We start from the raw sequence: 24,919 nt of genomic DNA, 5'->3' as shown, positions 1-24,919 counted from the left end.
CAACTCTGCAGACACCCAGGTCAGTGAAGATGGAGAGGGAGGAGGTGCTCCAGGCACCGGAGCAGAGATTCCCCTGCAGCCCATGGTGAAGATCATGGTGAGGCAGGCTGTCCCCTTACAGCCCATGGAGGTTAATGGTGGAGCAGATATCCACCTGAGCCCATGGAGGTTAACAGTGGAGCAGATATCCACCTGCAGCCCATGGAGGTTAATGGTGGAGCAGATATCCACCTAAGCCCATGGAGGTTAACAGTGGAGCAGATATCCACCTGCAGCCCATGGAGGACCCCATGCCAGAGCAGGTAGATGCCTGAAGGAGGCTGTGACCCCATGGGAAGCCCATGCTGGAGCAAGCTCCTGGCAGGACCTGTGGACCCATGGAGAGAGGAGCCCACGCTGGAGCAGGTTTGCTGGCAGGACTTGTGACCCTGTGGGTGACCCATGCTGGAGCAGTCTGTTCCTGAAGGACTGCAGCCTGTGGGAGAGACCCACGCTGGAGCAGGGGAAGAGTGTGAGGAGTCCTCCCCCTGAGGAGGAAGGAGCAGCAGAGACAACGTGTGATGAACTAACCACAACCCCCATTCCCCATCCCCCTGTGCTGCTCGAGGGAGGAGGTAGAGAAAATCAGGAGTGAAGTTAAGCCTGAGAAGAAGGGAGGGGTGCGGAGAAGGTGTTTTAAGATTTGGTTTTTTTTTTCTCATTACCCTACTCTGATTTGATTGGCAATAAATTAAACTAATTTGCCCAAGCTGAGTCTGTTTTGCCTGTGACAGTAATTGATGAAGGATCTCTCCCTCTCCTTATCTCGACCCAGGAGCCTTTCGTTGTATTTTCTCTCCCCTGTCCAGCTGAGGAGGGGAGTGATAGAGCGGTTTTTGTGGGCACCTGGCATCCAGCCAGGGTCCACCCACCACATTAACATACAGGAAAAACTTTCCACACTGTTCTATTTACCAGGGGCTGACTATATTGATGCTTCTTTTATTTTTTATTATTTTTACAGCTTTTTGGTGATAAAAGTTACTGCAGATATCTTTTTTGTCAGTATAACCCTGCTGTTGTTTTAAGTCTAGTGTTTAGACTTGTGTAGGGAACACGTGTAGGAATGTACTTTATGAGAAACAGAAGACAACAACAATTATAACACTGCAACCGCCTCATACAGGAGTATGCCCATCTGTCTTAGCAAGTCCAAAGGACAGTAGGCACAAGACTTCCCATGACAATGAAAGGAACAACAAAAATGATTTAAGTAGAAAGAAACAAAGAAGAAAGCTTTAGAAACTCAAGAATACATGGCATGTGAAGCAAACATTTCAAAGAGTGTAAACACCAAATAAATGAGAAACTGATCACTAAGCCATTCTTCTGTTATTAAAACTATTGCAAAACATAGTAATAATTTCCAGATAAGTACAGTGGAGCTAATATATTTTGTAATGGAGGTATTTTATGCTTTCCCTGAAGAGGCATCAAGTGAGTAATAATATTTGTACTGCATTTAGTGGTGATTTCAGTTCTAAAGGAAAATGTTTTTCTGTTGTAAACAGGTTAATAAGACTGTGCATACAAGGTGGTTTTATGTTTAGATTATGGATAAGACAATATTAGAACCATGTTGTTGGTGTAAACCATTCAGTTTTCAGACAGTTTGGAAGAAGATATGTTTGGCAATCAAATATTCCACAAGGCAAGTTTAAACACACTGTGTTAGCTGCAATGCTGTAATGAGACCTACCCAAACAGATAAATGCTTGTCTGTGCTGGACTCCCAGAGAAACACGGGGTTGGTTCACATAACATCTAACATAAAAACAAAGCTTTCAAAAAAGACAATGCTCACAAAGAGAGGTATTACTATAACAGAGAAAATAACTGAGTTGAACAAAATAGACAAACTTGCTAGTATACAAGCTATCAGTTACAAAAACAAAAAGCAGCAAACTTCAGTCTAAACAGGGGTTTGGAATAACCATTTAAAGTTCAAGGTATTGATGCTAGTGAATTGAAAAGATTAAAAGAAATTAAACTATCCAGAATGCCAGTGATTTCACGTTTGAACTTTGTCTGAATATTATTGTACTGATTTCAGACCAGAGGAAGAGAACTTAGCTCCACTATTCATCCATTTTTTCCTAGCTCTTTCAAATGGTCTTACAAAATGACTGTCTTTTTCTTTGTCCTTTCATGGTTAGACAAAGATTTACTACAAAAACATCAGATCGCCTAAAGAAGCACTTTCCCTTTTTCACTATTTATGTAAGGTTATTGCTCTCCACTAGGTTCATAACTAAAATTGGATTCGCCATGATGCAGAAAGCTGAGCATTTGTAAGCCATAGTAAGAGCCCAGCAACCAAAGACCACTGTTCTATCATGCTAAGAGGTTTTATGGTTCTTTTCTCGATGGCAATCTCACATCCTTCTCCTTGTAATGGAAGATCGAATTGTTTGCCTAGCACAAATACAATTAAGATCTAAATCTCAGAATGAAACAACCTTGCATTCTAGTTTGCCTAAAATAGATATATTTTATTGCAATTTCCATCATTTGCTGTGCTGTCTGCTAAAAACAAAAAAAGAAAAATAAGAAATCTTTTACCTACTGTCCTTTAAATAATTTTGTCATAGAATAATGATGGGTTAACTCCAATAAATTTGTCTAATTCTTAAATAATATGCTTGCTTTGACCTTAACAACAGTAATTCTGTGTGCTAGTCTTACAGAAGCACATAGTAGGCCTCAGCTAATGCTGGGGAGTGCTGGGTGTCCTTCAAACATCTGAGTTTGTGGAGTTTACTTACTGGAGTGCCGTGTTTTACCAAACATTCCCGGAGCCTGTATTTGTTCCCATAAACAGCAGAAGTTCAGAGGAAAAATGGCTTATGCTCTTTCTTACCCATATATCTCTGCACACTAAAATACCCTGAGAAGACTTATACCCTTCTTTCCTTCAATTCAAGCTAAAAGAGTGAGTGTAACCTGCAGAGAAGATGACGGGAGTGGAGACCAGTCATTGGGGATGAGGGTGTCTGTAGTGCAACTGAGCCTGGCAAAGGGGAAGGAGCATTTAAATGTTTGCTTTTGCTTCTTAATGCCTGAATCAGTAATTAAATGTTTATGTTAACTGACAATAAATTAAATTAAATTCCCCCTGTCGAGTCTGTTTTGCCTGAGGAAAAGCCACCTAGTTTTGACCATCTGAAGCTTAATGACATTCTCCAACATCCTTCCCTCTGTCTTAGTTTCGTTCTTTCCCCATCCTCTCTTGAAAGGTAGCCGCTCACAGTAAAAACCACAGTTTTCATATAGTTCTTAACACAGTGAGATCCCGATCATCTTGTAAATGCAGGCAACAGCCAGGGGTGCTTTTTTAATGCTCAGTGGTATCTGGGCACCCTCCCTGATTTCACCAATGAGAAAAAGAGTTTTGCTTTAAGCTGCTTGTATAATACAGATGAATGCATATTCAAAGATGGTTGAATGTTGTATGTTTGATGTCTGCAGGAGGACAATAAACATCGAATAGTAGATCTGACTGTGACAGGCTACATCGTCGTGGGTCTGTAGCACCAACATACAGAGTGTCAGAACTAACACCTTTGATAGTCCAGCCCTGTGAGACCGCACCTAAATGCCACAAGTACTCCAGAGTTGCATCTCAAAAACACCTTCTGCAGAAGGTATGGCAAATAGAGCTGGCAACAGCCAACCAGGCAGGAATTTCCTGTAAGGCTTAAATTGCAGATGCAAGTCTGTCTGTGCTGCTACTATTCCTAGATGTTCTCATCAGATTGAAAAGCTTAAATTTTAAATTAATTTAAAAATTATTACGGGCCTCAGTTTCATCAGAAGTTAGTTACTACACTCTCATAAAGTGCCAGAAGTCCATGCCAATTTGGTTTCATTCATTGCATTACTCTCTATATTTTAGAACTTCACTTTAAAATATTAGTCTTCAAACATGATGGGATCTTGAAACCTAATGAACTTTTTTCCTCCATTCCAGAAGCCTCATTGCCTGGACAACTATTCACACACTTAGCTATGGCATATTTTAGAAGTAAGGTCTTCATAATTCACTTGCCCAGTTCCATGTTTTCCCAAAGCAAATAAATAAGTAGCATTCTGTCTTGTTTTGATCAGTACCAGTAATGAGCTACATTCCTATCCCATTTAATGTCTTTATTCTGTGTGATACTAACGTAGAGAATGAATGAAAATACAGAAGTGAAATAAAGAAATGTTTTTCATAAAGGGTGACTATATTCATCAGGAGGCAAGGAGCTGTTGTTTGGCTGATCAAGTACTGTGTGACACCATATCTAGAAGTGATGTTTCCAGGAAAGTAAAATCAATTTCTTTTGCTGAAGAGTAATAGCCAAATTCTCTCTCCCTAAAATGTCCTCCTTTCTTTTTATTCAGGAGAGAATTGAATCTTGCTACCTGCAATGTATGTCTTTCTTTTATATTCAGAAAAGATTTAAACTGTCTTGTGCCTCAAGAGGATTTCAAAGGAGAGACAGATTATAGAAATAACATTCTCCACCAATTCTTTATTTTTATTTTTTCTTACGGCTTTAGCCTGAGACCTATAGTATGCAGAAAGGTAAAATCCCTGGCAGGCGAATTTTCACCCATGCCTTGTGGAAAATATTTGCAGTTTCTCTATCCTGAATACTGACAATAGATGCCTTCGTTTTTTTGTTTTCTTTTACTCTAGCTTAAGTCAAGAATCTTTTCAGGTTTCCTAGGTGAGAAGACATTCTTTACTGAAGGGCACAGCAATGTTTTAAGTCTATCAAATGTCCAGATCCCCAGTACCTCCCTTGACATGAGCTGCAACACCCAGACACACAAGCTGGTACTCCTGGACAAGCATAGGAAGATATACCTTCCATTGATAGGCAAGAAGGTTTTCCAGCAAGGAGAAGGATGCAGGAGAGCATGCCTGAACCCCAGGAACCCTGCAGAGTTTGTCTCTTTCTGTCACATGTTCACACACATCTTTACAAGGCAAATCTTGCTCTGCTCACTTCCAAGCAATCAATTTGGGTCATCAGTTCCATGCTCTGTCTTCAGAAACTCATATTCCAATACATTTAGCAAATTACGAACTTTCTCCTCATATAAATCTCTTAAAGCTTGTGTACCACATAAACACACAGGCTCATAGCCACTCATCCAGATGAGGAATGCCAGCTCTTATTGCTTGCTAATGGAATACCCGGTCTATCTCAGGATAAGAAAACAGAGCTTAGTGGATCCAGAAGAGAAGAACTTAAAATTGAAACAGAAAGAGCATTCTTAGACTGAAGGGAACACAACCAAAATATGACTGTTGTTGGCTTTTTTACACTCAGACTTGTTCCTGTCAAACACGCAGAGCCTTTCCCCAGAGCAGCAGTGGCAGGAAACCTCAGCACAGGAGAAATCTAATCAGCATCTGCACTTGGCTGTCTCTGGCAAGTTCCCATCTGTCCAATGGGAACAGACATGGGCAGCTTCAGAAGACTTCAGTCTGAACTGATCGTGTTGCTGTTTTCTCCTCTGAATATTGTTTCTCTTCTGAAGACAAAATAGGCCAGGGGCTGCTCAGTATAGCTTCCGCACACCACATTTTTGGGTTTATAAAAATAACTCCACATATGACATTTTTTGTAGTAGAAGTAATCCCTCAGTTCAGAAAATAATTGGTAAGCTTAATTTGCAAAATGAATGTGTATTTTATATGCAGAGTAAAATGCACCTACTTACAAATAATTTGAATAATGGCACTGAGCGCAGAACTATTTTATCCTCATCTGTAATGGCTCTTTTTGCAGGTTTTCAAATGGCTTTGTACTGGTTTTGACTGTGACAAAGTTAATTTACTTCATCGTAGCTCATATAGTGCAATGCTTTGGATTTTTGACCAAAACATTGTTGATAACACACCAATGTTTTAGCTATTGCTGAGCAGTGCTTACACAGCGTCAAGGCCTTCTCTATTTCTCACCTTGCCCCACCAGTGAGTAGGCTGAGGGTGGTCAAGGGGTTGGGAGGGGACACAGCTGGAACAGCTGTCCCCAGCTGACCAAAGGGATATTCTACACCATATGACATCATGCTCAACATTAAAAGCTGGAAGAAAGATGGAGAAGATGTTCAGAGTTAGGGCATTTGTCTTCCCAAGTAACTGGTATATGTGATGGAGCCCTGCTTTCATGGAAATGGCTGAACACCTGCCTGTCGACTGCAAGTAGTGAATGAACTCCTCATTTTGCTTTGCTTGTGTGCACAACTTTTCCTTTACCTATTAAACTGTCTTTATCCCAACCTACAAGTTTTCACACTTTTGCCCTTGCAATTCTCTTCCCCATCTCACTGGGGTGCAGTGGGCAAGCCGCTGTATGGGGCTTAGCTGCCTACCAGGGTTGAATGGCAACAGGCTTGCTGCAATGGTACAGTTACCTTCTTATTATAATCGTTCATTAATTTCAATGGTCAGTATACATCTCATGAACATATCTGGACATTTCTTATTATTGATAAGCTCAAGGGGTTCTTGACTCATCTTTTCTTTCCTGCTAGAAGTATATTGAAACTCTGCTCAAAAAAGGACTACTTTTATTTTATATAAATAGATAAACTGGAGCGAAAGAGAGAAGATTGCTATATTCATCTTATTTATACAAAGCAGTAGAGGCACCGTATACAGTCTGTGTGTTGAAGCTACCTCATTGTCTCTCTCTTTCCCCTTGACTAACTAATACAGTAATTCAGAACATTGTTTTAAGTATTTTGGGTATTTGGGGGTATTTTTGGTTTGTGGGTGGGGTTTTTTTCCACTTAAAACTTTTAATTTGTAAATACCAGATTTTTCCAAAGAGCTGGCAGGACAGTAATTTTCAAGTGCTCATCACGCATTTTCAACATTGTCTAAGATAAAGACCACATTAGCATTACACTGAACTACTCACAAGTTAGCTCAGTAGATCAACTGTTTTGAAGACTGCCCCATATTTTAACAAAATAAAATTCAGTGGCTGCACATGGTCTCCTTCAAGCAAGTCCTCCAATCTAATATCCATAGTCTGCATCCATTAGCCCCTTGTTTTACAATTCATTGCTCAAGTCCAACCAAGTAATAGACAAAGCACAAAATCATGTGGGGCAGAAAGTCCATACCATTAAAAGCCCAAGAGTAGTACTCCTAAATCATATCTGAACTACCTTAGGCAAGTGACAGTAGTCAGAACAAGATGTCATTATTACTGAAAGTTCTTCCCTTAATCCCAATTTTGGTCTTTTGCCACAGTCCTCACTGGGATATTTCACCATGAAATTTAGTCCTCACTAGAGCTACGCAGGCAACAAATGCTGCTTCCCCTTGGAAGAGATGCAGTGCAGCCTAAATGGTCACAGATGATAAGAATTTCTTACGCTTGAGGTGCCCAGGCCCTTGAACGTCCCTGGCACATTTCCTCTAGCTCATCTCACTTGAGGGAGGATAGCGATTCTGGCAGACCTAAGAAGCATGGTCAGGAGACAGGGTGATGGTTTTAGCCCCATGCCCTTCTGTACTTTACTGTAAAATGATAGAACACTGGTGGTTTCAGCAAAAGGCCAGCACTGTTCCTATAGCACAAAAATATTACCCATGGTCACAAGAAAATCTGTGGAAAACTGAAGAATTGAGCAATGTCTCCACCATCTCAGTAGGAAGAAATTGTTCTGTCTGCATCCTGATAGATCCAGGTACAGCCATCAGGAGTGTAACATTTTGTACCTGTAGAGATTCATGTATCGGGTGTCAGACTGAAAGGTTCATTTATTTTTGCTTTGTCAATAAATAGATCTTTAAGAGTATTTAAATAGTCAAGGATAATATGCCAAACAGCCAAAGAGCTGTAAAATGAAATGTAATGTATGCCATTAAAATGTAACTGAGGCAAATACATTAAGGTGCAAAAATATTTATTGATTTTTCTTGTTGCTAAAACAAGAGAAAGAAAGAGAATGTTTAAGCAGCCAAAGAGCAAGCAATTAAGGATTTGACAGTAGGGGCTTAAAGTATTGGGTCAGCAAGTAAGGTAGTGATGCCACCAGCTGATGTTTCAGGTCACGTCTGGACCATCTGTTGCTATAGCATGTAGTGGTTCTGATACTGTGATAGGATATCGAGCAGGTACTCCAGCAGCCTGCAACCAGGTACCTCTCAGCAGGACTAAAAAGTAGGTCCTTAGTGAAACAGGCTGTGTCTAGAGGGATTACACCAGCATGAGCTGGACCAAATCTGTAAAACATCTACATGCTTTTATTCCAAGCAGATGGTAAAATGAACATATTTCTCTAGTGAACACAAATACTTTGTTTAATCCAATATTGGGAAGTATTTCAACCATACATTGCTGTGGGGAGGACAGCAAAAAAAAAAAAAGAGAGAGAGAGAGAGCTTGTGTTTTGGTGTATTTATTTTAATTTATCTCCTGGGATAAAAGGAGGAAAAAAGCATAGGCTATTCTCAGCATAGTTTGCATAATTCTGTTTTCCAAAGTACATTTTTTCAGACATATTTGTAGTGAAAACTTTTCTAAACTTCGAAGACAAAAGTAAAAAACTTACAATGACATGAGCCAAGCTGAGCAGGTGTCAGGAGACTGACAGGCTCCCAGGAGAAAGCTGGGGGAAAGAATCCCAGAGCAAGGAAACAACATGATATTTAGTTCCTTCAAGAACTGATTTGGTGTTAAATGGGATCTGGTCTGATCCCAAAACCACTTTATAGGTATAATAGTAAAACTCAATAAATTGTTACAAAAGTAAGCATTGAAAGCTACGTTAAGTAAAATATCTTACCCTTCTAGCCCAGTAGAGCTCCACAGGCAAACAACTATTTTATCAGCATCTTTCATCTCATAAAGTTTCAAACAAATGTATCATAATTTAAGGTTTAGTATGATTTGTGCAGGACCAAACATCACAGGAACAATGTTCATAGAGATATTAATTCAAGGCTGGGGAATGTACAAAGAGAGGTTTTAGAGTCAGGGATGAGCAGCACTAGTACAACCTGAAACACTGTCCACAGATGGCAGACCTTCACTGAGAAGCCAACCACAGTGCACAACAGATACTACTGCTCTCCTACAGGATCATTAGAGAGCTAAAGCTGTTCCAGCTATGAAGGGAGAGAAATTCCTCTACAGCCAGTGCCTTGAGGTGGCTGATTTCCTCTGAGACTTCAGTGGATTGATCCTTTTCTTGAGAAAAGCAGAAATAACTCTCATCTCTGTCCCCACAGAGGGAAACCTCCTCATTTGTGGTCAAGGACTGCAAAATACTGAGAGGTATAATGGACTAGTGATGTGCAAATAATTGGTTGCTTGGTTCAGCAGCAGGACAAAATAAACCCAAATGAGCAAACAGAGGAAGACACAGAAAAAGCTGCATGCCAAATGAACTCCACCTCTTATTTTTAAGTTCAGCAAAGGACCATTTCACACCAAGTGAATTATTTTGTTCATCCCCAAACTGATATGCATTTTCAGGGCAGTTACCGTGATTTTTTGCTTTCTTGTTTTGTTTTGAGTATAAGGGACTTTATATTCTCTCCTCCTACACTCTAAAGTCCAGAGACTAAGGTGGCCACCTAAGTGTTGGTGAGCAGGTTTCAAAACCTGTGTTTTGAATTCACTTGACTCAAAAGCATGGACACTCTGCAAATGAGTTTGTTAGTGTTGCAGGTAAGAATCACTTTGGTTGAAGGGATTCTGCCTGCTATGCAAATATTTTTACTTACTTGAGTGTAAAGCTTAGATGTTCCCATACTATCTTATGACCACGGCTGTAAGAAGGAAGAACATGAGCAAGATTCTCTTTCGCATTCTGTGGCCAATGAATCTAAGAAATTTATGCAAAATTCAATTACTTGTTTGCTAGTGATTTCTCACTTAAATCAGAGATGTAAGTCCAAATAGAGACTCTGAATCCAAAGGAGAACAGATTTTTTTTTCTAAACTGACCACAAGACTGGCATTCAGGCTCAGTCTGAAGAACAACTCCTCCTTTGGAAGTTGAATTATATGTTCCAGTTAATTTTGTCTACCTTCCATAATGTACAGCCAATCTTTACGTAGGTTTGGAAAAATGTTTATTGAAGTAAAACTAAAAGGCATTGCTGTGTGAAACAATCACATATTGGCTGAAAGACAGCCAACAAAAGTGAAACAACTCTCTCTAAAATTGAATGCACTAAACACTTACTACATGATGAGCAGATCATATAACTGTGCTACCATTACAGAAAGTGGAGCAATGTGAGATATGGTTAGCCAGCAGCTACACAGAGCATTTCCAAATCGGCTCCAGTACTCTGCTAATATTGACTTTTTAGCGATGTTCTGGACTTGTAAGTGCCAGCCTCCATTCATAACCAACAAAATTACAATAATTTAACCTTTTAAAGCCAGTAGTATTCCCAAGTCTACGGGCAGGTAGACTGGTCACAAAATGTATGTTTGTTTCTTCAGCTTCTACTATTCATGGTGCTGTGGTTAGGTAAAGTTACCTAAAACATTGTCAGGAGCTCCCTTTGCCATAAGTATAGAAATAAACAGGAAAGGGTGGATTCAGGACCACTGGTTAGTTCCTAGATCAGGTGCTGTTTGGGTGCTGTATGCCTACCATACCCAGCATTACCTTAAGGAAGACTGGTATCACAGACGTTGGAGGAAAAACATCCGAGCATTTGAGATGAAAAGGTGAAGGCAGTGACACAGCTTTGTGCAAATCAAAGAGAGTTAACAGTTTGTTTTCCTACACTGCAAGGACATCTCACCTGCTAGCAGTAGGGCACACAGAAAAGTTTCAGCTGAAAGACACACACACAAACCAAAAAAAAAAGTGGTAGATTTCACAATCAAGTAAAAAACTCAGAGCAGAAAAAAGGTTGGAGGAAGCTTTTCGTATTTATGAAATCTGATTAACCTAGACACCAATTTGCCAAGCACAAAAAGGAGCTGGTTTAACAGCTGATTAAAAGTGCTCAATAAAAGTTTATCAGTCATAAATCTGGAAGGAAAAAAGGAATGCAATGGACTTTTTTTAGTTTATAGAAAAAAATGTCTAAGAAGAGAAGACTTTCTCAATATATACAAAGCCTGAAAAGAGGAAAGGGGTAGGTTTTAATTCATGTCTGACATGGAGCAAAGCAAGAAAATATGGACTAAAGAGACAAAAGGAGGCAGAGGTATTCTGTTACTGAAATAATCACTTTCTTTTTCCCTACTACACAGTACTAGGCTGTCCTCCAAATTAAAGTGAACCTCTGAAATTGCTTACTTCATTCATAATATAGCAACCTGTGTCCTAAGTCTCTCATAAGGGAAAGTTTGAATTCACAGATTCTTGATGAGAGAAGACAAATATTTCTCATTCTCATGGAAAATGTTTGTGCAGACTCCTACAACAAAGAAAAATGAGTATACCTTCTTTCCCAGCCAGACTTGTTATCATCCAAGAACTAAACTCTGCATGAGTTAAGGTTTTTGAACACCAAGACAAAATCTGTACCATATTTAGCACTTGAAGCACTTAACAGATCTCAGCACAGATTCCCACTTAGGACAGCTCTTGCCTTCCTATTTGTTTTTCTAAAAAACTGCTTTTTCATTTTTCAGATGAATAGAGAAAGCATTCATAAGGGAAACAAACAAGGTCGAAGAATTTCAATCACAGCATCGATAACACCGGATTGCCTTTTATGCAGAAGTTGATTTTTATGCCATGCCCTCTATGTTTACCACACTCATAGGTGTTTTCTCATAATCATTCCTCAAGCCCACACTGTTTATTAGTTTTATGGCTCTGCAGATTACATGTTCCTTTAATGCAATTCTCATTCTTATGTAACACTCTACAAGTTTGTTAAAAGAAAAAAAAAAATTCAGATTTTACTGCAAGGGAAGTGTTTCTGCCTGATACTGCATTTATTGGAAAGGAATGGTCAAAAGATGGAATTTCTTTGGTGCAGTGCATTTGCAGAGCTACAGATATATCACACATTAAGTCTCAACAGCTAAAGCCCTGTGGGCAAAAGGCTCTGAATTACTTGGTAAATTCATGCGTGATAGATTTGAGAGACTAAATCCAAACATTCCAATATTAAATAGTGGGAAGATATACAGGAAGCAAAAAATTCATTCATTAATAATCAGCTGGTTATGTTCTACGCCTTCAATAATGTACTCCTGCCTGAATTAAGTCTGGACAGAAATCTATCCATTCATCCCCTTTCCTTACCTCTTCTTTTATCATCCAGCTAAAACTGGATTTTATATCTTGGATGTTGTGCTGCATTTCAGAAAACATGACCTCAGTTTTTGGTACTGGTGCAAGCCTTTTTGGAAGTAAAGCCCTTTCCTATAACTGTCTCATAACTTGAGTTCAAGTATTCAAGTTTATTTTTTAAGACAACTTCCAACAGTTTGGATATTTTAAGTTTTTATAAGAGGAACCCAGTGCTCACAGACAGCAGTATCTCCTAACAGCTCATTGTGGAGAACCTACACCTCTGGTTCCTCAGAGACCTGATCGGTATCATAACATTCTGACACAGGGCATGAACACCTAAGGTTTGCATGCAGTCTTTACTTTTACGCATGCATTTTGCTATGTGATATGTATTTTACTGGAGTATAGGCAGCTCTAGCCTGAAAAGCAGCAGGTAACAGAAAGCATGTGGAAGCCGTACAGAGTCACTGAGAAGGACAAGTGACAGAGATGCCAAGTGTCTGGAACTGCATAATTCAGAAATTATCAAAAAAAGGCCAACTTTTTGTGTTTGGCTGATCCAAGGTTAGATCCTCAGCTATTGTTTATGTCCTCTGAAGAAAGTCACAACAGGCAGAGAAAGATGAAACACAGAAAAAGAGGTTAAAAACTGCCCATGATGTCTTTCTTTTTACACAAGTGGTCTGTGAAGACAAAACTATTTTTCTAGGCCATACCCTAACCACACGTGAAAGCCACCAAAAATAGCAGGATGAACCATATGGCTACACTGTTAATCTGATGATAACTCAGCACTGTTGTATAGGTATTGAGCCATCCCCGTTGCCTGTTTTAGCCTTCCACAGGAGGAATCTTCAAACTCATGACAGAGATGGCTATCATGACTACAGCTCATATTTCTTCTGAAATTAATTCCTAAGTGTTACAAGACTGGTTTTCTTGGTAGTAGCACCAGAATTTGTGATGAATCACACAGATTCAGAGTAAATTATCACACAATACAAAAGGGAAGAGCTTGACATCAAGTATCATTAGCATGTTGGAACCCACAAGCCCAAGCCCATCACGTTGAATTTAACAGGCATGTTAACCTGTTTATATTTAAGCACAATAAGCTTTCAAGGCAAGGTCCTGCTCTTCTTCTTCTTTATTTTGTTACTCAAACAGAAAAAATTGTTTTTACATCCACTTTACATTATTCTCCAAAATGTCCAAAAGTCCTTTGGTAGTTCTCTCTGCCAACTTTACATTGGATGATTAAGAGTTCACAAGTGCAGAGACTCCAGCGAAAACTAGTAACAAAGAAAAGTCTTCAACTCAGATCTCCAAAGGTCAAGAGAGTGTTACAGACCTTAGCTTCTAATAATCCTAGATTGTCTGTTCTCCATCCAGAATTAAATGGGAAAGAAAGATCTTTATCTTCCATATTTGAAAAAGGTTTTTCATTTCCCCTCCTTCCCATTAGGATTTTTATCTTTCTGTCAGCTTGGTATTGAAGATGTCTCATGCAAACCTATGTGAGGAAAAAAAAATCCATTCAGATATGCGGGTTTTTGTGTGGTTTGTGTGTGGGGTTGGTTTGATGCCTAAGAGAGAGGGCTGTCAAAGTGACTAAGGAACAGTCACTTCAATATGGTCACACATCTTCAGCAAATACCTCCAGAACTGCGCCATAATCACAAACTCTTCTGTTAGATCCAACACATCCTCTGTTAATAAATAATTTATCCTATCACAGAGAACGAAATGTTCCTCTCTGGTAGTTTGAACACAGCCAGGAGCGGCCTAGGTCCAGCAGGCTAGTGTGAGCAAACAGAAGGTCCACCCTGAAGCTGAGAAGCTCATGCAAATGGGACTAAATATCATACATTTCCATCAGAGAAATGGTATCAATGAAACACTCCTGGACACACTATTCAGAACAGCAATGCACTTGTGGGAACATTCCCAAACAATGCTATAGGCAATTTCACATACCTAAGAATAAGTAATTGCCTTTCAAGTTGATCAAAACTCAGATGCCAAGTATATACTGCATTCCATTAATTGTTGTTCCTATTCTTTTTCTTTCTCTGCATCATATTAATTTATACATCAGCATTACAATGGTTCCCTAGAGGTAGGCAGCTTACACTCCAGCTCACAATGTTTCACTAGCAATGTGCTTCTCTGCTCAATTTTATTGGCATCTGACTGCCTCCTTGTCAAACTTCTGTGCACATTTATTATTGTTTTAAGCTTGCTATTTTGCTTGATTACTTAAGGTTTTGAGCCCTAGGGATAATCCTCTTGCAAATTGTTTGTGTAATGACACTCTCATTTCATTGTATTAAATGCCAGAAACTGCATTTAAAACAGCATTAGCGATATGACACACTCACACAGAGACTTGCAAGTTGATAAATCTTACAGAGGGGTATAATACAGGGAAGAAGGCTCCCCCAGTCACACCCTCAGGAATATTCTTGCTGAAATTACACACTGTAATGCAATGGTTGATATCAGAGGTATCCTGCTTCTCTGAACGTCAGGTACTTAAGCAAATAACTGTACACTCCTGGGAGGACCCATGCCCACATTCTGCACTGATATATCATTCCTGTCACTAGAACTGCAGGCTCATCATAAAGTACACAAGGGACAGACCTGAATAAGGTTCCCATATGACTTCTTCCAATATAAGTGTCTTCTGACTTCTGTTTCCTATGTAGACAGTTTTTAAGAAATAAAGTATGCTCCTTCTTGTACACAGGTATTTAATTTAATTCATATTATACACCTGTATTCCCTGCACTTTGTTTCCATACCTACACCAGTTTGGAAGGAGGGCATTCTGGAAGAGAGCTGGGTGCTGACCTTAATAACCTACCATATAGAGACAAAATTGCCTAGGGATTGTTGGAATAACTGACCCAATACTGTATTAGTCAAAGCTTGAAACCAGTCACTTTGAGAAAGCAGAACCACACTCAACTGTTATGGAATTACTGGTGAGGAATAAGATCACATGCCTTCCAACTCTTAGAAAATGATTACCTTTTGATTAGATAAATGGAGATATACCTAATGGTTTTGTATACCTCTTCTATGCTAGATGCCTTCCTAACAGTTCTTTCGCCAGCTTAAAGTTGGAGGACTCCACACTATTGCCATAATGGCCAGCTACCAGGAGTTATGTTGGTCACTTGGCACCCTAGAAAGACCAGAACAAAAGCTTCAGAAGAGATGAGCGGGCAGAGAATCTCCTGTCGTAAATACTGTTCAATTTGCCTTAACTAGCTCAAAATGACTCAGTTGAGAACTAAGGCTTTTAACCAGAAGGACTAAACCACCATTCTATGGAGAGGTTAATGTGAGCTATTCTACTGTTTCCAGACATTTTCCTAGTCTGTTTCCATTCAAACCAATTATTAAATTCCCCATGGCAGAAGAACTGAGCTCTAGCACAGCATTTAATAGCTGAATTTTTAAATTTTGTTTTGTTTAAGAAATCATTAAAAATGAAAGGAGAATGCTTGTTTTCCTTAGAAAAGCATAGCTAAGGAAAGTGATTTAAAGGAGGATCTGGTCAATGGCAGCTGAGAGACTGAATTCAAGTGCTGTCTGTTGTTCAGGTCATACAGGATGTTTGTGCTGGTTGAACTTTCATAACTAAAAAACTTTCAATAAAAGGCTCCTAAGAGGATTAGAGAAGAAGGAAAAGAAATACAGATGTTTTATATGATTAGAAGATACCAGGACTTCTAATAAAACAACTTACTTGTGTCCTCGTCAAGGCCAAGAGCTAAAGGCAGGAAAAATTTTTGTCCACATCAAGACAAACTTTATCCTCTTATGGGGAATGTATGGAAGAAGGTAGAAAAGTACCTTTAACTGTTGTTAATCATATTACCTAATGCACTTCAGGTATGGAAACTATATCCAAAGGATATAAGAATCTGGAAAACGAAGTTGCTTTATACTCCAAAAATTTCCTCTGTCAGTGACCTGGCAACATTATTTGTATTTTCTTTTTCCTTTCTTACTCCCTCTCCTTCTGCTTTTCCCAATCAAGACCAAAATCAACTCGGTATTTGAAATCCCGGTGTGACATATTCATGGTAAACCAACTTACACAGAGTAACAAACTAGAAGTCAAAGAGAAAATGGCATACAACCACTTAGGTTCACCTTTTAATGAGAAAATTGCAGGCTGCACATGAAGCAGGTATACATCAATGTCAAGAATTAACACTTCTACTTCTGTCAACGACTCAACATTTCTGAGCATTTATAAAACACTGCTTGAACTTTGTCTCAGTGCATTGTTGTCAATGGTAGACTGGAGATTAATTGCTATTTTGACACAAGGAAAGAGGAAAACAACATATATTAAGATGGATATGCAGGTTAGCATTAAAATGTCAGAGCCTATTAATAGACATGTCAAACAGTAGTATTCCTTCATACAGCAAGTGCTGTGACAATTGCTTAATGAAGCTTATCCCCTGTATCACTCGTTACAGCCATTACAACCATCTTGTGCCTTCACCTGCACAGTCACCAATGTTTCCTGGCTGGTATGTTTCATTTGCAGGAAAGGAACACGTACCATTATTGTGTGGTTACTCTCACACTGTGAAAAAGAAATGTTCTATTGCTTATGATCAATAATCTCAAAAGCATCATAAATTCAAAACTACAACTTAGTGGAGTTTCTTTATAAAAGTGCTTTAAAGCAATGCTTAGGCCAATCCCAAATATAACTTTCTGTCTGCATTGGACAGAAAATTGTCTGGAACCAGTGCCCAGTACCAAGTTCGTGTAGTGACTGTAGTGACTTCAGAAAACAAACTCGGTATTTGTAGATGGAGAAATTAAGAAAGACCTGTCAGCTGAAAATAGCAACAGCATTTTTGGTAGAGTAGCTAGATTGCATCTTTTATTGTGATTTCATAATCATGTTCTGGTCCATAACTTGAGCTTCCGAAATCGTTTTGCTAAATTAAGAAAACAAACCGGCAGTGTCACACTACGAGGTATGGAACATGGTGTTCAGCTGTGGATTGGTCTTGTCTGTTCCAGCTTGTCCACTTTTTTCCCCCTCCATTAACTATCTTAGCTTTTTAATACCTACCTGATTTAAAGGATGTTTGAGGGAAAAGCTTCTCATGGAGACCTGAATGAGGAAGCATGGGACAAGTTTAGAATGGGATTCAGGGGGAAAAAATTAGTGAAAGGACAGAAGGACAAGAAAGATTGTTAAGCTCATGAGTTGACAAAGTGATTCAGGGAGAAAAAAATAAAACCAAAATCAAACCAAACCCCAAAATACTAATTGGCAACAGTGGAAAGAAAAAGTCCAGTATTTTAGAGGCTACTTCTTAGCTTCTAGGTCCAATGTGAAACCCCCCCCCGACTCTAGTTACTAGATGTAGCCCTGAGCATTTCTTAAATTTAACTAATTTAAGAATTAAATAATCTAATATAATTAATTAATAATCAATAATATATTTTAAGATTTAAATAAGAACTAATACTTAATTAAATTGAACTTAATTGAATTAAAACAAATCCTGTAGAATACTACAAGATTCTGCTTTCCTCTAGCTACTGAAATGCACACAAAATCCTTCTCTTTTAGCAAACAGCACTAAATATATTGCAGATACAATGAAGTTATGAATAGTTTCTAACAGCTCCTCAAAAATAAAACAGTAAAGTCTGTTTTAATGTTTCCCCTGTTGCACATAATACCGAGAGACCAGTGAAAAAGAATATATTTACTTGAAGTATCTTTCACTTTCAGAACTATCTGTTCTTTAACTTAGAAATGATATTCAGAAATAGGAAAAACACTAAAACTGCAGTTTCAAAGTGGTTAAAAATGCTATTCAAAAGTTACAGTAGAGGTGTAGGAAAAAAGAAAGACATGGAATAGCAAGAATATTTAAAAATGAATGTTATCAGGTTTGTGAATTGAATTATATTCCCTAGGCATGATTTTTAAAGGGGAAAGGAAAAATTTTTAGAAAAAAATCTTAGTCTGAAATCATATACCATAGTTTAACATTAAAGGATTTTTATTTCCAACCTGTTAATTTTTAAACCCATTTTTGGCTCAGAAACTGAACTGTAAAATCCATTATTTGCTCTATGGTGTTTGGAACTGACATTAAATTCCACCATTACCACAGAAAATTGGGAAATCATGCTGCCAGACACAAGATAAACATACTTCCTCTTAAATTTCAGTATCTTTAAGACACAACTAAGTGTGCCTTCTCATTCTTAGCCAGAGAATATGATGCAAAAGGCTATGCAACCATAAGAATACTAGAGATCTGATTAAACATCCTAATTATTGTTAAAGAGACTTTCCACTTTGCAGCCGCCTGCTTCCATGTCCCTAGTAGGACACAGCTCAAGAGTATTCATGTATTGCTCTAAAAGAAAGCTCATTAACTCACAGAGCTTAGAGAGAAGGTCATGTTTAAAAAGAAGATTTTCTGGATGAAGTAGCATATGTATGTGTGGGAAACAAAAGACACGAAACATGAAGGAAGATGCCACTTCTTTTCTGAACTCCTCTGTTCTCATTTCTGTCTATTCATTAGAAAGTTTGTTCTAATGCAATTGCTGGGTTAATTCTTTAGGAGGGATGTTACACTGTGTTTAATGAAAGACAAGCAGCATCACGCCTAGGTGGAACATTCATAAGTCAGGCACTGTTTTAAGATATTTAACATTAATTTGGAAGAGATTTTCTAGGTAGTGCATTTCAATTCTTCTGAGAAAGCCAGCATATACAAGAACACATCACAGTCCATCTTTAAACCAAATACTCAGTCCAAAAGACTGTTTCAGAATCTCATGAACGTTTATAACCATTATATCTGTGTCAGCGTGTTCTTCACCTTAGATAGGCTTTCTTTTCTCAATATTGGCCTTCCTACTCTTCTTTTCTTTCCCTCTTCATCGATGTATGGGGAACAGTACTCCCCATTCTCAGCCTTTTTTTGACAAGGTTAAGCAAGCTTACTGTGTACACATGGGTTTTTGATTAATCACAAATGGTAAAATATCTATTAGATCTTCAATAAAATAATAGACACACAGTTTTGCATGAGGTCATGCTCAAATTCTAAAGATCCTTTTCATTCTATACTTATCAAATTCTTTCATAAAAGGATTAGATCAATCCACTGCTTTAAACCAGAAAAATTGGTTTGTTGAAATAATCTTAATGGGAATAAAATCAGACCACTGAGATACTCTATTCTATAGCAACCCATCTGCCCACATCAATTGCAAAAATACAGTAGAAACCTTGTAAAAGAGATGCTTGCAATGAGAAAACAAGCCTTTAACTAAACCAGAAGAGAGGATCAGTGTCAGTATAATTCTACAGGCCTCAGCCTTGGAGAAACAGGTAAAGTTTTTGGGCTGCACATATAAATGGCAATAATAAGAAGAACTTCTCAAGGACTTCTCAATGATCATAAGTAGTTATTTTCAAAGTTATACTTACCAGCTGATCCCTCCACTTTGATGGAGATCGTGATTAGATACAGATGATGCGCAGTGAAAGAGTCTTTTTTACAAAGTCTTCGCTGCACATGAGGCAGATTAAGAATCTTACTTGTAGCTATTTACTCTGCTCTTTCATATGCAAGAGAACTGAGGGAAGTTTTATATTATGACTCAGAAAGAAAAACATCTTATTTAAAAGGAAGCACATGTGTTATACCTTTTTTCAGCGTATATAAGGGATTTATACCTGGGTTGGAAGAAATTACTGTACAAGAAAACCACTGTTCCCGAAGACTTACCAAACGATCTGATTTAATACCAGCTTCCTGCTGTTATTTTTTCCAGAAAAAAAAAAAACAAACAACAAAAACCCCCAACCAACCAACCAAAAAAAACCTAACAAAAAAAACCCCCAACTAAACAAACACATTAGCACATCCTTTTTTAATACCAAATTTGAGTAAGTCAGCACAAGTATCACCTATTGTGAACATGTTCTCTGGACCTAATCCCAGATCTCAAGCCTCCATCTAATCTTCAGTGAATCAGAGTGGGTAGCAAAGGGCACAGGTGGACACATACATAAAAGACATCCAGAACAACAAAACAGGGCTCAAAATCTGAATGGTATGCATACAAACACCCATGGCCAGAGAAAAAAAGAGTGTGGTGGGCGTTCACAGATCTGCAGCATCACTGGGGGTCACAGAAACATTGTAGGATAGCTTGCATGACCAGAATGTTGTGATGGACGTGTACAAGCCCTTCAAGGAGAGAGGCAGTGACAACAAGGAGAGGGTGACCCACTAGATGAAGGAGCCATTGGGGTTTGTGGAGGTCTTCTATAGGATGTGCAACAGGTGGGCCAAAGCAAGTGGGTAAGAGTCAGAGAAGAGGACAGGAAAAGGGGTGACACTCAGGGGGCTGTTACCAACCTCCTTGGGGGATGAAGCGGATGAAGCTTCTTTAAACAATATGATGAAGCCTCTGATCACTACTCCTGGTTCTCCTGGGGATCTTCAACCTCCCTGCCATCTGCTGCAAGGGAAACATGACAGGACATGAACCATCCAAGAGATTTCTGAACGGTGTCAGGGATAAGACAGATGCTGGATGGACCAGCCTGGGGTGATGTAGCCCTGGACCTGCTGCTCACTAATGAGGAAGAATCGGTCAGAGCAGTGACAATCAACAGCAACCTGGACTGTAGGGAGCCTGAAACAGAGGTGTTCAAGGTCCTGTGACAATTGGGGAAGGTAAGTAGTTGAGGACAGATCCAGGACTTCAGGTGAGCAGTGTTAGGCTTGTTCAGAAAACTTAGCAGGTGGGGTCCATGGGAGGCAGCTCTGAAAGGCAAAGGAGCTGATTAAAATCAACAGGCTTTTAAGGATGGCATCCTCCAGGCACTTGAATAGTCCATCCTGATGCTCAGGGAAACACGTAAACACATTAAGACATCAGCCTGGTTAAGCAGGAGACTCATGGCAGAGCTCCAGTTCAAAAAGGCATGGAAGGAAGCAGGGACAGGCTACAAAGTGGGAATTCTCATTGCCTGAGGATGCAGGAATGGCATCAGTAAAGCCATAGCTCAGCTGGAGACTTGCAGTGTATGTCAAGGGCAACAAGAAGAGTGTCTATTACAACATTACTAATAAAAGAGTGAACAAGAAAAAATGTGGGCCCATTGCTGAAAGGGGTGGGTGTTTTAGTGACAGTAGACACAGGCAGGGCTGAGCTACCCCGACTTCTGTGCTTAGTGAAAGGGTTCAAGGGGGATGAGAAGGACCAGAGGTGGATGAAGGCCAAGTCAGGGATCACTTGTGAGAACTCAACCCACATAAATCCATGTGTCCCAATAGGCCACACCCACTGTGCTGAGATGTGGCTGATGTCCTTGCAATGTCATTTTCTATCATCTTTGAAAGATCATGGAGGTTGGGGGAGATTTCCAAAGACCAGAGAAGTGCAGTTGATTGTACCCACCTTCAAAAGAGACAAAAGAGATGATCCAAAGAACTACAGGCCAGCCAGCTTCACACTGACCCTTGGTAAAATCATGGACTGAGTCCTCTTGAAGCACATTTCTCGGTACATGAAAGAATAGAAGCAGACTGAGAACAGTCAGCATGGACTACCAAAGGTGAATAACAGTTGCACAATGTTGTGGAGGGAGAGCAGTGGTTATTATTTACCCTCACTTTAGCAGGGCTGTCAACACTGCCAAATAATACAATGTCTTGAATCTAAACTAGGACGTTACAGTCTGGATGAGTGGACAACCAGAGAGGTGAAAACCTGATTGGATGAAAGAGGCTTACAGGGTAGCAGTTAATGGGTTGTATTTACCTGGGGACCAGTAACAAGTACAGGCCAGCAGGCTCTGTACTGAGGCCTGTCCTGCTTAACATCTGTCAGTGACTTGTAATGGGGCATGAGGCGTGTGGACATTGCAGATGACACTAAGCAGAGGGACCTGTTGATGCATGCAAGGGCAGGGCCTGGGGCGATGTGAGCAGGGTCCAGGGCAGGGAGCCAGGGGAGGGCAGGGGTGATGCCCTATGCTCAGCACCCATCAGGCCTCATCCACGCATCACATCCCATCGGAGGTCCTGATCAGAAGAGACATCAAGCAACCAGAGGGCATCAGAGGAGGCCACTGGGATGGCATCACTCGCCCTGCAAGGAGGGGACTGCAGGGTCAGGTCTGGTTCAGCCTGGAGCAGGGATGGCTTTGGAGCACCTAACAGCACCCCACCACCTATGGGGCAGAGATTGAGGGGGCAGGGATGGGCTCTTCACAGCGATACCTGGCAGGAGAGCAAGAGGCAGCAGCATCAGGTGAAACTAGAGACACTAAGGCTGGACATAAGGAGAAACATTTCTGCCATGAGGACTGGTAGGTTGCTCAACCTGAGAGTTTTTCAAGGGGTGATTAGACAAAACCTTGAGCAACCTGGTTTGATCAGCACCAGCATCTGACCATGCTTTGAGAAGGTGGTTGAAAGACAACCTTCCCAAGGACCCTTCTAACCTGAATTATGCTATGATCCTATGACTATATGGAGTAAGCGACTCATCAACACAACACAGAAAAGGCTTAACAATTCAGTAACTTCAGTAATTTCTCTCCAAAAAGGAGTAAGCCAACTGCTAATTTTTTATCCTCTCTAAGAAATCTGCATATGAAGAGCATACTATTTCACTGCTCATCAGTATTAAGATAAAAACACAGATTCTTGGGCAAATCCTGAGAATGGAAGTGTGAACATAAGCTTCCATGATTACAGTTAAGACAATGAAGTCTCCAACTTACTCTCAGCTGATGGAACTGAAATGGCAGTAATACTAAGCTTGCTTTTTGGTAAGACTAAGACATAACTTCTGAGTAAGGAGCAGCTTAAATGAATTCAGGTAATTAACAATGAAAAAGGCTGTGAGAGGCTGGGCAGGTTAAATTTGCAGAGCTAGATTTGAATTCAGATATTAGCCACAGCTTGAAAGAAGTTTCTCATTCAATAATCTTATTTTAGTCTTCAGACTTGTCACTGTGTTTAGAAATAAACAACTGTTATTGTGCAATATTTCCCCCAGACTTCATTAAGCTTTACAGTACGCAAAAATACTAATAATTAACGTAATGGGAAATGACATTTATTGTGGATGTGGAGGATGCTATTTTTTTCCTCCTGTAAAAAAAGCAGATCCAAGTAAACTGCTGAGAGTTTTCTCACAAGACTGTTCTCCCTTGTTCTGACCCAGGACTCATAAAGGACGTGCCTTCCTGCTCATATTGAGTCATTTCCATGTCTCTATTTGGTTGTGCATACAAAATTTGAGACAAAACTACCTCTCTTGTTGCAGCCCAGTAAACATGAGTTTTGGCATGACTAACGTCTGTACTGCTGGTGCAGGGCTTCAGGACACCACTGGCCTTGTCTCGACCTGAGTTATTTTAGCTTTTTTAGCTGAGACAGCAGCTGTCAAGCATTCAGGTAACTAATGAACTGGATTTGGTTCAGTTATTACTTGGTTTATAATGATAACAAGTAGTTGTTCTGTGTGGACTGAACTGTCCGTGACAGTAACATCATGTGGCACAGTGCAGAGACAGGACCAGAAGGCCCAGCCTTTAAGCACAGATCACAGTGGTCACCAGAGGGGTACAGCCTCATGTTTTTCAGGTAAAGCCAGTTTCGTAAATGACAAACAGAACCAGAAGGATTGAACAACTGGGAAACAACAGAAAAAGATACAAAACAAACCAACTAACCAAGCCAAAAAGTCCAAGCAGATTTTGCTAAGAAACTGATAAAAACAAACCCTAGTGGACCCAAGACTGAGAAGAAAGAAGTCCTCATCATTAAACCACAGTGAGGAACCTAGGATGTTGACAACTTACCACAACCCCCACTTCACAGTTCCACCACTTCACATTGCACCCATGGACATCTGTATCCTGGGGAGCGTTTGAAGGGAAAGCAAAGCATCAGAGAAAAGGGCTACATTCTAAGAGAGTTTCCATTACAATGGTTTTTAACCATACTGTTGCTATTGAGATTTGTTTTCTGTTAAATAGATAATTTAGACTTCAAATGTCAATATTTTTGCTTGAGCCCTGCTGTTATTTTCCTTCCAGCAGATACAGGGATTGTTAAAGTCCCCCATGAGGACCAGGGCTTGTGAACACGAGGCTTCCTACAGTTATTTGAAGAAGACTCCATGTATTTCTTCTACCTGATCAAGAGGTCTGCAACAGCATTCATGTTGGTGTGCCCAATAACCTTCACTCAGAAGCTCTCAACTGACTCCTAACCCATCCCAAGGCAGAGCTCCACGTGGTTCAGCTGCTCTCTCACACAGAGGGTCACTCCCCCTCGTTGGCTTCCCAGACTGTCCTTCCTGAGAAGCCTGTATTCCTCCATCTCAGGACTTCAGTCCTGAGCTTTCACCCCATGTCCCTGTGATCTCAGTGAGGTCAAGGCCTGGTAACTGCACAAAGACTTCTCACTTCTGTTCATTAACCATGCTCAGGGCATTTGTGCAGGGATATTTCAGACCGACACCCAAGCATGCTTCCCCAGAAGAAGCTTGAGAGCCTTCTCCATAAGGCTATTCTGCAGGCACCTCCTTC

Source organism: Ciconia boyciana, chromosome 4 (assembly GCF_034638445.1).
Source record: "Ciconia boyciana chromosome 4, ASM3463844v1, whole genome shotgun sequence".
Lineage (NCBI taxonomy): Eukaryota > Metazoa > Chordata > Aves > Ciconiiformes > Ciconiidae > Ciconia > Ciconia boyciana.
This window is presented reverse-complemented; position numbering follows the sequence as displayed.